At 46.2% G+C, this 11,425-nt stretch overlaps 1 protein-coding gene and 1 long non-coding RNA gene across 2 annotated transcripts in view; one reads left to right on the forward strand and one right to left on the reverse strand.

Moving 5' to 3' along the window:
* The window catches only part of HRH1 (histamine receptor H1), a 115,815-nt gene extending 105,985 nt beyond the window's left edge, over positions 1-9,830 (reverse strand). The window contains exon 1 of the mRNA XM_064361981.1: positions 9,677-9,830. The gene's annotated coding sequence lies outside the window, so the exon portion shown is untranslated. The remainder of the gene's footprint in view (positions 1-9,676) is intronic.
* LOC105731407 (uncharacterized) lies at positions 1,780-5,678 on the forward strand. Its single transcript, XR_001110717.2, has 3 exons — positions 1,780-1,913; positions 3,242-3,414; positions 5,411-5,678. It is a non-coding gene; the product is annotated as an uncharacterized LOC105731407 (long non-coding RNA).
* Positions 9,831-11,425: the final 1,595 nt, after the last annotated feature.

Raw genomic sequence — 11,425 nt, forward strand, 5'->3', positions numbered from 1 at the left:
ATGGGAAAATCGCAAAGCCCTTAAGGTCCAGAGGAAATGAGTGTCACTGAGTTGGGCTACCAGGCTATGCAACAAGCTGAGGACTGGGAGGTCTGGGCAGGGAGCCCAGTCCAGCTCCCCACCCATCGCATCATGGAGTCAGCCATTTCCTCTGGGGACTGCACCCACTGGGTGCTGAGAGATTCAAATGGTTCTTTTATATGAAGCTGCCCCAAGTGGGCAAGATGGCCCTTCTCTTGATTTATTTCCTGCTCACATTATGAGAGTCAAAGTGCATCCTTCAGGACCAAAGTGGCCCAGGGGCCAGCATGTTATTAGAGTGATCAAAATGTACCATTTTCAGTGTGGCCCTAATTCAGTTCCAGAGTTTTGGCTTTCACTTGCTTTTACTTATCTGTATTTTCTAACATTTCTTTATCAAATTTGTATTATTTTAGCAATTAGAAAAAATGACCAGTAATTTTTATAAAAGGATTTGTATTTGATTTCCTTTTAGAAAGGCACTTTCATTTATTAAAAGATCACAATGAGAAGTGAGATTAAATTGATCTTTCTCTCTGGCAAGGATGTGCAGGGAGAAATGGGGAGGTTAATGCTGGGAGCAGAAGCTACAGCTGCAGAGCACTGCATTGAATGAAGGCTGGACCAGGAGGTGGGACCAACTGGCTCTGTGCTCCTAGGCAAGTCACTCAGTGTCTCTGGGTTTCTGTTGCCACATCCAGGCAATAGATGTTTGGTTTCGTTATCTCTGGAGTTCTTTCCAGAAATTCTCTGTTATGGATATGGTCTTTGAGCTCCAGTGAATGTTCATATGTCCTGTAGGAGAACATGTAATGGCTCAGAAATGTGTTCAGCATAAATTCCGTTTGTCTTTCCAGCCCTGTGAGAATGCTGAAAGTTCTGCTTAGCTTCTCTGCTTCTTAGCATTTGCTTTCTTCTCAGTATCTCAGTCTCTTGATTTAGCTGTTTATGAATTGGCAAATTCATGGAAAAGAGCACATAGAATGTCAGGCCCTCGCATGATGCATTTCTCTTCACTCTGAGATCTTGATCCCTCAAGTTCTGGCTTCCTGGATAGCTCTTTCGTGCCTTCTAACATTTTTATTTTCTTTGAACAATTTTACCCAGGTTTTCTAATTGTTTATGGAAAAGATTGATCTTTACAAGCTAGTTTTTTCTTTTTTCTGAGATGGAGTTTCTCTCTTGTTGCCCAGGCTGGAGTGCAATGGTGTGATCGCCGCTCACTGCAACCTCTGCCTCCCAAGTTCAAGCAATTCTCCTACCTCAGCCTCCCAAGTAGCTGGGATTACAGGTGTGCGCCACCACGCCCAGCTAATTTTTTGTATTTTTAGTAGAGATGGGGTTTTACCACATTGGCTAGGCTAAACTCCTGACTAGAGGTGATCCACCTGCCTTGGCCTCCCAAAGTGCTGAGATTACAGGTGTGAGCCACCGTGCCTGGCCACAGGCTAGTTTTTTCATAGGCAAAAGCAAAAGTTTCTTCCTGTGTTATTAAGTGAAAATGGCTGATTACAAAATGGTATGTACAGTGGGCTTCTATTTATATGCAAAGCATGCATATGTGTTTATGCAGAAGAAATAAAGATCAAAAGCTATACACAATGGCTATCTCTGGCTAGTTTAAAAAATGTTTTTCTATAGTTTGCAAATTTCATATAATAGACACTAAGAATGTCCAAACTGTGTTGACCTTTGTGGCCATTTATACCTGTGTTACAAATGGGGAAACTGAGGTCAAGAACATTTAAATTTATTTCAGTTGAACAATTTTTGGAGGCTTGCTGGAAGCAGAGAGCCATGCTATGGACCACAGAGCAGCCAATGTGTATTACAAGCAAGGAACAGCATGCAAGGGCACTCACTGCATCCCAAGAGAAGTTGACTGAGAGAAGGTAAGTGTGGGGAAAGGACAAACGACGAAGCCACAAACATCAATGGGAGTCAGATCTGACAGCCACACAAACCAAAGGGAGGCCCCAGGGAGGCTCTGAAGAGTTGTGATTGGAGTTGGACTTTAAGGATATCACTCTGGAGGAAGGGAAGAGGGCGGTTTAGAGGTGGTTGCAGTCATCCATAGATGGGGTATGTGGCCTGAGCTAGGGCAGGGGCCATGGGGATTGGGGTTGGGAGAGGAGTGTCCAGTGATACTTAGGAGGAAGATTTTGGTAACTGGGAATATAGGAGGACAGGAGAGGAAATTGTTAAGGAGACTCATGGGTTCTTGCCTTTCATGGCAAGGTAGAGCCATTTATTGAGAAAAAGTTAGGAGGAGGTACATTTATAAGTTGTGGTTGGCCAGATGTTGTTTTTCTCTGTTCGGCTCCTGCTTCCCTTTTTGCTTAAGACAAAACTGTTGGTCCCGGGAAGCCCTGCTCCTCCCTGCCCTCAGGCTATGTAGTTAAAGTGGTGATGACCCCATCTCTGGGCTGTAGGACATGTGATAATGGCCTCTAGTTCCAGCTTGAAGATGCTGCAAAAGACATGATTTTATTCTTTGCCATGGCTGAGTAGTATTCCATGATGTGTGTGTATGTATGTGTGTGTGTATACATATATATATACACATACATATATATGCACACACACCTATATACACACACACATACATACACACACACCTATATACACACACACATATATATGCACACACACCTATATACACACACACATATATATATGCACACACACCTATATACACACACACATATATACACACACATATATATATGTACACACACCTATATACACACACACATATATATACACACACACCTATATACACACACACATATATATACACACACACATATACATATCACATTTTTGATCCAATTATCCATTGATGGACACTTGGTTTGATTCTATGACTTTGCTATTGTGAATAGTGCTGCAAGAAACACACACGTGGTGCAGGTGTCTTTTGGATACAGTGATTTATTTTCCTCTGGGTAGACAGTAGTGGGATTGCTGGATCAAAGGGTAGTTCTATTTTTAGTTCTTTGAGAAATCTCCATACTGGTTTCCTTAGAGGTTGCACTGATTTACATTCCCACCAACAGGGTATAAGTGGTCCCCTTTCTCTGCATCTCTGCCATCATCTGTTGGTTTTTTACTTTTTAGCAATAGCCATTCTGATCGGTGTAAGATGACATCTCATTTTAGTTTCAATTTGCATTTCTCTGATGATTAGTTATGTTAAGCATTTTTTCATGTTTTTTAGCCTCTTGTATATCTTTTGAAAAATGTCTTTTCATGGAGGATGTGCATTTTGGGATGGAGCTAGAAGATAACTAAACAAAATCTGGCTTGAAGGGCGAGGATGTGTTTCAAAAGGAGAGAACAGCACAATCAAACCCCTGGAGGCAGGAAAGAAGAGGAAACACTCAGGGGATGGTGAGTATTAGATGAGTCTGCAGGGAGATTCATTTGCAGGGGTCAGACCAGGGGTCACCATTCATTTACTCCTCTACAAGGGAGACTGGAAGAGTCAGACCAGAAGGATCTGGAATGCCAGGGTGAGTTTGGATTAACCCGACCAACGAACCTGTGTACTAGAATAGGCATCTGGATGTTCCAGGGATGTTTGGGAAAACTCCCTGGGGAATATAAGGAATGGCTTCTGGGGTCAGAGCTCCGTGTTGTCTTTCCCATCAGCTGGCTTCCCTGGAGCCAACTTCCACCTGCCCTGGTCCCACAGGAGTTGGCTAGTTGGAGAGCTCAGAGACTGGTGGAGTGTCCCAGTAATACAGGGTGGTAATGTCCCTCCCTTCTCCTTCCCCAGGTCATACAGCCTTCTCAGGCTGAGTTATCTGGAGGTCTTGACCAAAAAGAACTAAGACTCTTGCCCTCTGCAGCCAACTCTCCACACAGCAGTTGAGGACCCTATGGACACACATCAGAACACTCTCACTGCAAACCCTCCGCTTCTTACCCTACTTAGAAGCAACTTTGCACACCTCCCTGTGGCCTATGAGGCTTCACATCATCTGATCCCTGCGCCTCTCTGTCCTCACCTCCTTTCACTCTTCCCTGGGCTCACTGCCCTCCAGCTCTTTGCAGCCCTGCAAGCACAGCAAGCTTTTGTCCTGTCTTGGGGCCTTTGCACTTGCTGTTCTCTATGCCTGGGACACTCAGTCCCCAGATCTTGCCACGGACACCTCATCATCATTCAATCTCCACCCCCTCCAGATGGGGTCTTGCTCTATCGCCCAGGCTGGAGTGCAGTGGTGATCTCGGCTCACTGCAACCTCTGCCTACCCGGTTCAAGCAATTCTCCTGCCTCAGCCTCCCAAATAGCTGGGAGTACAGGTGCCCGCCACCATGCCTAGCTAATTTTTTGTATGTTTAGTAGAGACAGGATTTCACTATGTTGGCCAGGCTGGTCTTGAACTCCTGACCTCATGTTCCGCCCACCTTGGCCTCCCAAAGTGTTGGGATTACAGGCGTGAGCCAGTGCACCTGGCCTCATCATTCAATCTTTGCTCACTTGTGGCTCATTGGAGAAGGCTTTCCTGGGTAAGGTAGTGCCCCTGCCTATCACTTGGCTTTCTTAGTCCTCATCACTATCTCTGATAGTCTTTTTCTTTGTTTATTTGTTTATTGTGTCTAATCATCCATCTGAATCCAAGTGACTCAAACACAGGGTTTCTATCTTGTTCCTCACTGTACCCCCAGAACTTAGAGCAACGATTGGCCCATAGCAGGTCCTCAATAAATGGTAATTGAATGGATGATCTGCATAGGCAAGGTCCTTAGGCAAACAAGGCAGCAGGGCCCAGAGAAGAGAAGGGACTTGTCAAAGGTATCCTGCAAATCAATGTCAGAGACAGACCTAGATTCCAGGACTACTGTCACTAAGGTCAGTTCATTTTCTGTAATTCTCTTCCACCCTTTTCTGCTAAAGGGGCTGCCAGTCTTTGGTGATTTCCCCCTCTGGTGCATATGTCAGGGTAGAAAGAGCAGTGAACTAGAAGCCAGGGGACTTGGGAGCTGGTCTAGCTCTGCCACCACGTATCTTGTAGACTGAGGGCTCCTTGAGGGCAGAGGAGATTACCTATATCTAGTACAGTTGGTGCTCAGATAAGGCTTGTTGAACAAGTAAGATTTTGCTTGCATGAAGATAATGGGTGCCAACACAAGGCAGTGGTTAGGAGCTGGGAACAGGAGCTAGGCAGACATGAATTCAAATCTTGGCCGTGTCACTTTCTAGTTGCCCTACACGTAATCACACATGAAGAATGTACACAGCATCATCTATGATACCTTGTGTCCAGGAGGGCCCTGACACCTTCTGGTATTCATGTTCTTGGGTAACCTACACTGAATTAGGGGTGATTTGCATGACCAACAGAACACTGCAGGAGTGACAGTGTGTGACTTCTGAATCTAGATCACGAAAGTGTGGCTTCCACTTCGGACTCTTATATCACCTACTGGGGGAAGCCAGCTGCTATGTTGTGAGGACACTCAAGCAGCTCTGTGGAGAGCCTCATTGGGAGAAGAACCAATGCCTCCCACCAACAGCCAGCATCAACTTGGGGCATGTGAGTGAACCACTTGGAAGTGGATCCTCCAGCCAAGTCAAGCCTTCAGATGACTGAAGCCCCAGCCTCATGAGTGACCACAGGCTAAAACTGCCCAACGAAGCTGCTCTGAAATCCTGACCTCCAAAATTATGAAAGATAATAAATTATTATTATTTTAAACCACTACATGTTGGGGTGATTCATTATGCAGAAAGATAACAAATACATCACCCTTGTATTCATTCCTGATGTTTGTTGGGAGCATAGTATGTGATTTTTCATTTAAATTTCCGATAATGCTGTGAGATAGATACTTTTATTATCCCCATCTTGCAGATATAGAAACTGAGGTTCAGAAAGAGTGAAATCTCTTCCCTGCAGAGTCCCAGACCTTAAGGATTTTATGGTCAGATCTGAGAGATAGAAGCTCAAAAACCTGTGAATGCAGGCAAAATATGGCTCTGAGATCCCATGAGGGAGAGAGGAATTTTGGATTCTGGCTCCTACTTGGGCCTCATAGCTTGGGATGACAGAGGGTACACTTCAAGGCAGCAAACACCCTCCCTGCCCTTGAGCACCTGCTTAATCAAGGGAACAAAGTTCAGATGCCTATGCATAATGTGTGGTAGTTCTCTGCAGAGAAATACACACAGGCATGTACAGTAATGATGAAAAGCAACAACCCATTTTAAGGGCTTGGGACTTTGCACTTACAAAGCCTTACACATCCTTAATTCCACAGAATCCCACCTGGCAGGTAAGCATGGCCCTGTACACTTTATAGATGGGGACACTGAGGCCAGGGAAGTTGTGGGATTCTTGCAGAGCCAAGCAACCTAGAAGTGGCAGAGTTCAGGTAAAACCCAGCAACTGGGTGTTTTTTACAAGTGCTAAGGGCATAGCAGGAGGAAGGCAGGGCTCCTCTGAGGGAGGTTCCAGGAAGAGGTCAGCCAGGGGCAGGTTCTGAGAGTGGGGAAGTGGCTTGGGGAAGAAGATGGTGCCTGGGAAGGTCTGAGAAGAAGCAGAGTGACTCCCTAGGAGGCTCCCAGGGTATAAGGGGCGAAGAGGGGAACATACCTGGAGCTGAAAGAATGAGCAAGCCTGGGCGTGTGGAAAAGGCTTGGTACATTAGATGGAATTGCAGCTGGAGGGTGTGTGTACAATGAGAGGTCTTGGTATTGGGGCCAAAGTCAATTGCTATGCCTAAGGTGGGAAGAAGAGGCTTATTTTGCTTCTTGGGTGGGAATCATTCCTGTGATTTAGTTCTCCCTGGGGGTGGGGCTGGGGTTTCATCCAGCCTTAGCAAATGCATTCAATCTTTACTCTGTCTTTCTGTAAGATGCAGTGGGTAGAGGTCCAGATGTGGGCAGAAATTTTTATGTCCCATCGCAGGGCAGCTAAGAACAGCTGCACAGTTTGTTCACTGCACATGGGCACTAGGCCAAAATGGACTGAAATCTGGGCTGCCCCTTGTTTGCTAAGCCATCTGCTTGCAAGGCTGCATGTGCCCAGAGGGAATGCTTCCTTTTTCTTTTCTTTTAAAAAATTGTTTTTTTATGAGCTAAAATTCACATAACAGAATCTGCCATTTAAACCACTTTAAAGTATAAAATTCAGTAGTTTTAGTATATTCACAATGTTGTGCAACCATCACCACTATCAATTTTCAGAATATTTCCATCATCCCAAAAAACAACTCCATGATTCCCAATTCCCCCCTTTCCCCATCTCTTGGCAACCATGAATCTGAACTTTCATATAAATGGAGTTCTATAATTTGCTGTCTTTTGTGACCGTCTTCTTTCACTTAGAATTAAAACTTTTCAAGTTTTACCCATGTTGTAGTATGTGTCTGCACTTCATTCCTTTTTATGACTGAATAACAATTTCATTGTGTGACTATTTTACAATTTGTGTATCCATTCATGAGTTGATGGACATTTGAGTTATATCCACTGGCTGTTAAGAACAGGCCGGGTGTGGTGGCTCATGCCTGTAATCCCAGCACTTTGGAAGGCTGAGGTGGGCAGATCACCTGATGTCAGGAGTTCAAGACCAGCTTTGCCAACATGGTGAAATGCTGTCTATACTAAATACACAAAAATTAGCCAGTCATGGTGGCGGGTACCTTTAAGCCCAGCTACTCAGAAGGCTGAGGCATGAGAATTGCTTGAACCCAGGAGGCAGAGGTTGCAGTGAGCTGAGATCGCACCACTGCACTCCAGCTTGGGTGGCAGAGCGAGACTCTGTCTAAAGAAAAAAAGAAGAATAATGCAGCTATGGCCATGCACAGTGGCTCACACCTGTAATCTCAGCACTTAAGGAAGCTGAGGTGGGAGGATTATTTGAGCCCAGGAGTTTGATACCAGCCTGGGCAACATGGTGAAACCCTGTCTCTATAAAAAATAAAAAATGTAGGTTGTCATGTTGGTACACACTTGTAGTCCCAGCTACTTGGGAGGCCAAGGTGGGAGGACTGCTTGAGCCTGGGAGAGGAAGGCTGCAGTGAGCCGTGATCACACCATTGCACTAAACAAACAAACAAGCAGCCATGAACATTCTTTTTTTTTTTTTTTTTTTTTTTTTGAGATGGAGTCTCACCGTATCTCCAGGCTGGAGTGCAGTGGTGCAATCTTGGCTCACTGCAACCTCTACCTCCCAGGTTCAAGTGATTCTCCTGCCTCAGCCTCCTGAGTAGCTGGGACTACAGGCATCCGCCAACATGCCCCGCTAATTTTTGTATTTTTAGTGGAGATGGGGTTTCACCATGTTGGCCAGGATGGTCTGGATCTCTTGACCTCGTCATCCACCCACCTCAGCCTCCCAAAGTGCTGGGATTACAGGTGTGAACCACCGCGCCTGGCCCTGAACATTCTTGTACAAGTTTTTGTGTGAACAGATGTTTTCCATTTTTCTGGGCATATACCAGGGGATGGATTTGTTGGATCATGTGGTAATCCCACGATTAACTTTTTGAGGAACTATCAAACTGTTTTCCAAAGTCACTGCATCGTGGTACATTCCATCTAGAAATGTTTGTGGGTTCCAATGTCTCCACATCCTTGCCAACATTTATTACTGTCCATCTTTTTATAGCACTCCTGCTGAGTGTGAAATGGTACCTCATTGTGGTAGGCCATCTGTGTATCTTTGGAGAAATGTCTGGTCAAGTTCTTTACCCATTTTTTGGTTGGGTTGCCTGTCTTTTTAGCGTTCAGTTGTAAGAGTTCCTTGTGCATTCTGAATAGTACACCTGTATCAGCTATGTGAGTTGAAAATATTTTCTCCCATTCTCTGGGTACTGCCTTTTTCTTTCTTTCTTTCTTTCTTTTTTTGAGACGAGGTCTTGCTCTGTTGCCAGGCTAGAGTGCAGTGGCACCATCTTGGCTCACTGCAACCTCTGCCTCCCGAGTTCCAGCGATTCTCCTGCCTCAGCCTCCAGAGTAGCTGGGACTACAGGCTTGCACCACCTCGCCCAGCTTTTTTTGTATTTTTAGTAGAGAAGGGTTTCACCATGTTGCCCAGAATGGTCTCGATCTCTTGACCTCGTGATCTGCCCACCTCGGCCTCCCAAAGTGCTGGGATTACAGTGCCTTTTTCTAATTTACACCGGGGCTCCTTTTGGGCTGGTAGGGATCTTAGTACCTCAGCCAGAGCATCAGACACTCTCACACCATAACAAAAGTGCATCGGTGGCCTAAACTCAAGGGGACAACTCAGTACCTCAGTATCTTTACAGATGGCCTGCTATGTGCCAGGCATGGAGGGTGTGAATCTGAAGGGAAAGGTCCCTTGCCGCTCATGTTCCTCATCCTTATGAAGGACGAAATCAATCACTCAGACGCTCAAGCCAGAACACTGAGGACTGACTGGACTCCTCCCCCATCACTCCAGCATCCAATCAGCCATCACAACCCATGAAGACTCCTCCCCCTCACCTTGTGCCACCATCCAATCAGCCACCAGAGCCCATGGTAACTCCTCCCTATCACCCCAGCATCCAATCAGCCACCTCAGCCCATGGTGACTCATCCCCCATTATCCCAGCATCTACTCAGCCCCCAGAGCCAGTCACCCCTCCTTTGTCTTCCCCACCACCCAGCCGAGTCTAGGTGGTCACTGACTCTCACCTGATTGATTTCAGTAGCTTCCTGTCTCCAGACCTCAGGGTTTTGCTTCTCGTAGTTCATTTCTCCATCAGTGCCCGAGCAGAGTGCTTTTTCTTAAATGGAAAATCCCATTAGGGAGCTCCCTTGCTGACAACTTCTTTACGGCTGCTGTCAAAAGAAAAAGCACACGGAAGCCGACAGCTCCGTGTCATCTGGCACCCGCTGCTGTCTCCACTCCCCTTCTTGAAGTGACTCAGTCTGACTGAACCGTCAGCTTCCCAGCCCATCCCGCCTCCAAGCCCTGCAGGCATGGTGTGCTCTGAAATGAGGGATAATAAAGAAATGGGTCAGGGATTCCCAAAATAAGTCATGGGTTAGGCAGTAACTTGTCAGGCAGGAGCTGGGAGTTTGCCAGGGGCAAGGTAAGGATTCCGATTAGGGGAGAGAGCCTTGCTCCTGCCTGTGCAGGTGCTTGGACACACAGGCCTGCCTTGGCGCTTATGAGTCACCCGAGAAGGTGTGCCTAGAAATGGCTCTCCCGGGTGTGTGAGAGCCTGAGTCCAACCTAGGGGTTTGGAAGGCGGATTCAGCTGCCTTCCTTAGATCATCTTAGGATCTTCAAACCCCAGCACCAACCCTGCCATACCCCCATGCAGAACATGTCTAGAGAAAAACTATGTTTTTCATATGGTGTTTCACAACCATTTTGACTCTGTTCACTTGAGTCATGACCTTGAATGCTGAGAGCACTCTCAATGCTGCCTGGCAATTATACTCTGCTCCCCTCATCATTCTCTCTCCAGCTCTGCTAGAGACTGACTCCTCTCCTGACCTGACTGCTTCCTATTCACTGGGAAAATGGAAGCAATTAGAATGTCCTGAGACCCCACCACACACCTCCCTGTCCACCAGCATCTCCACCCACACGCTCCACCAGAGATGAATTGATGGTGCACTTACGTGTCTGTACTTGTGCCGTGGACCCTGCGCCTTTCATCTGCTCAAGGACATCTCTCCAGCAATTGCCCCTCTTGCTACAGCAATCATTTTTTACCTCCTTTGGACCATTCTCATCAAGCATACACAATGCTATTATTTCTCCCATCTTTGAAACAACAACAAGAATACTACCAACAAAAACCCTTGCTAAGTTTTAGGTCAGAACTGACACTGTGTTGGTTCTGCCACATTCTGTTGGTTAAAGCAAATCACAGGGACAGCCCAGATCAAGGGGAGGAAATACACAAAGACTTGAATACCAGGAGGTGAGATTCTTTGTGGGCCACCAAGCCACAAACCAGCACTCTCCCCTTTGCAGCAAAACTCCTCTAAAGAGCTGTCCATCCTCAATCTCTCAGTTCCTCCCTCCCACTTTTCTTAAATCTATTCCAATCAGGCATTCACTCTCACTGCTCCATTGTTGCCCTTCATCAAGGTCACCAATGGCCTCCACATGGCAAGATCCATGGGCAAGTCTCAGCCCTTATCCTACTGGGCGTGGCACAGTTGACTGTTCCTGCGTTGCGTGATTGCAGGGCCTCATGCTCTCCTAGTTTTCCTACTACCTCACTGGTCTCACTCCCTGTCTTTTCTCTCCTCTCCTCAACCTCTTAAGGTTAGGATAACCTGGGGCTCAGTTCTCTTCTCTTACCCATCTGTATTCACTCTCTTGGTAATTTCACCCAATCTCATCACTTGCAATATCATTTACATGTGACTCTCACATTTACATCTCTAACCTCGACCTCTCACTTGAATTCTAACTAATAA

Source organism: Aotus nancymaae, unplaced genomic scaffold (genome assembly GCF_030222135.1).
Source record: "Aotus nancymaae isolate 86718 unplaced genomic scaffold, 86718_ANA_hifiasm-v0.15.2.pri h1tg000046l, whole genome shotgun sequence".
NCBI lineage: Eukaryota > Metazoa > Chordata > Mammalia > Primates > Aotidae > Aotus > Aotus nancymaae.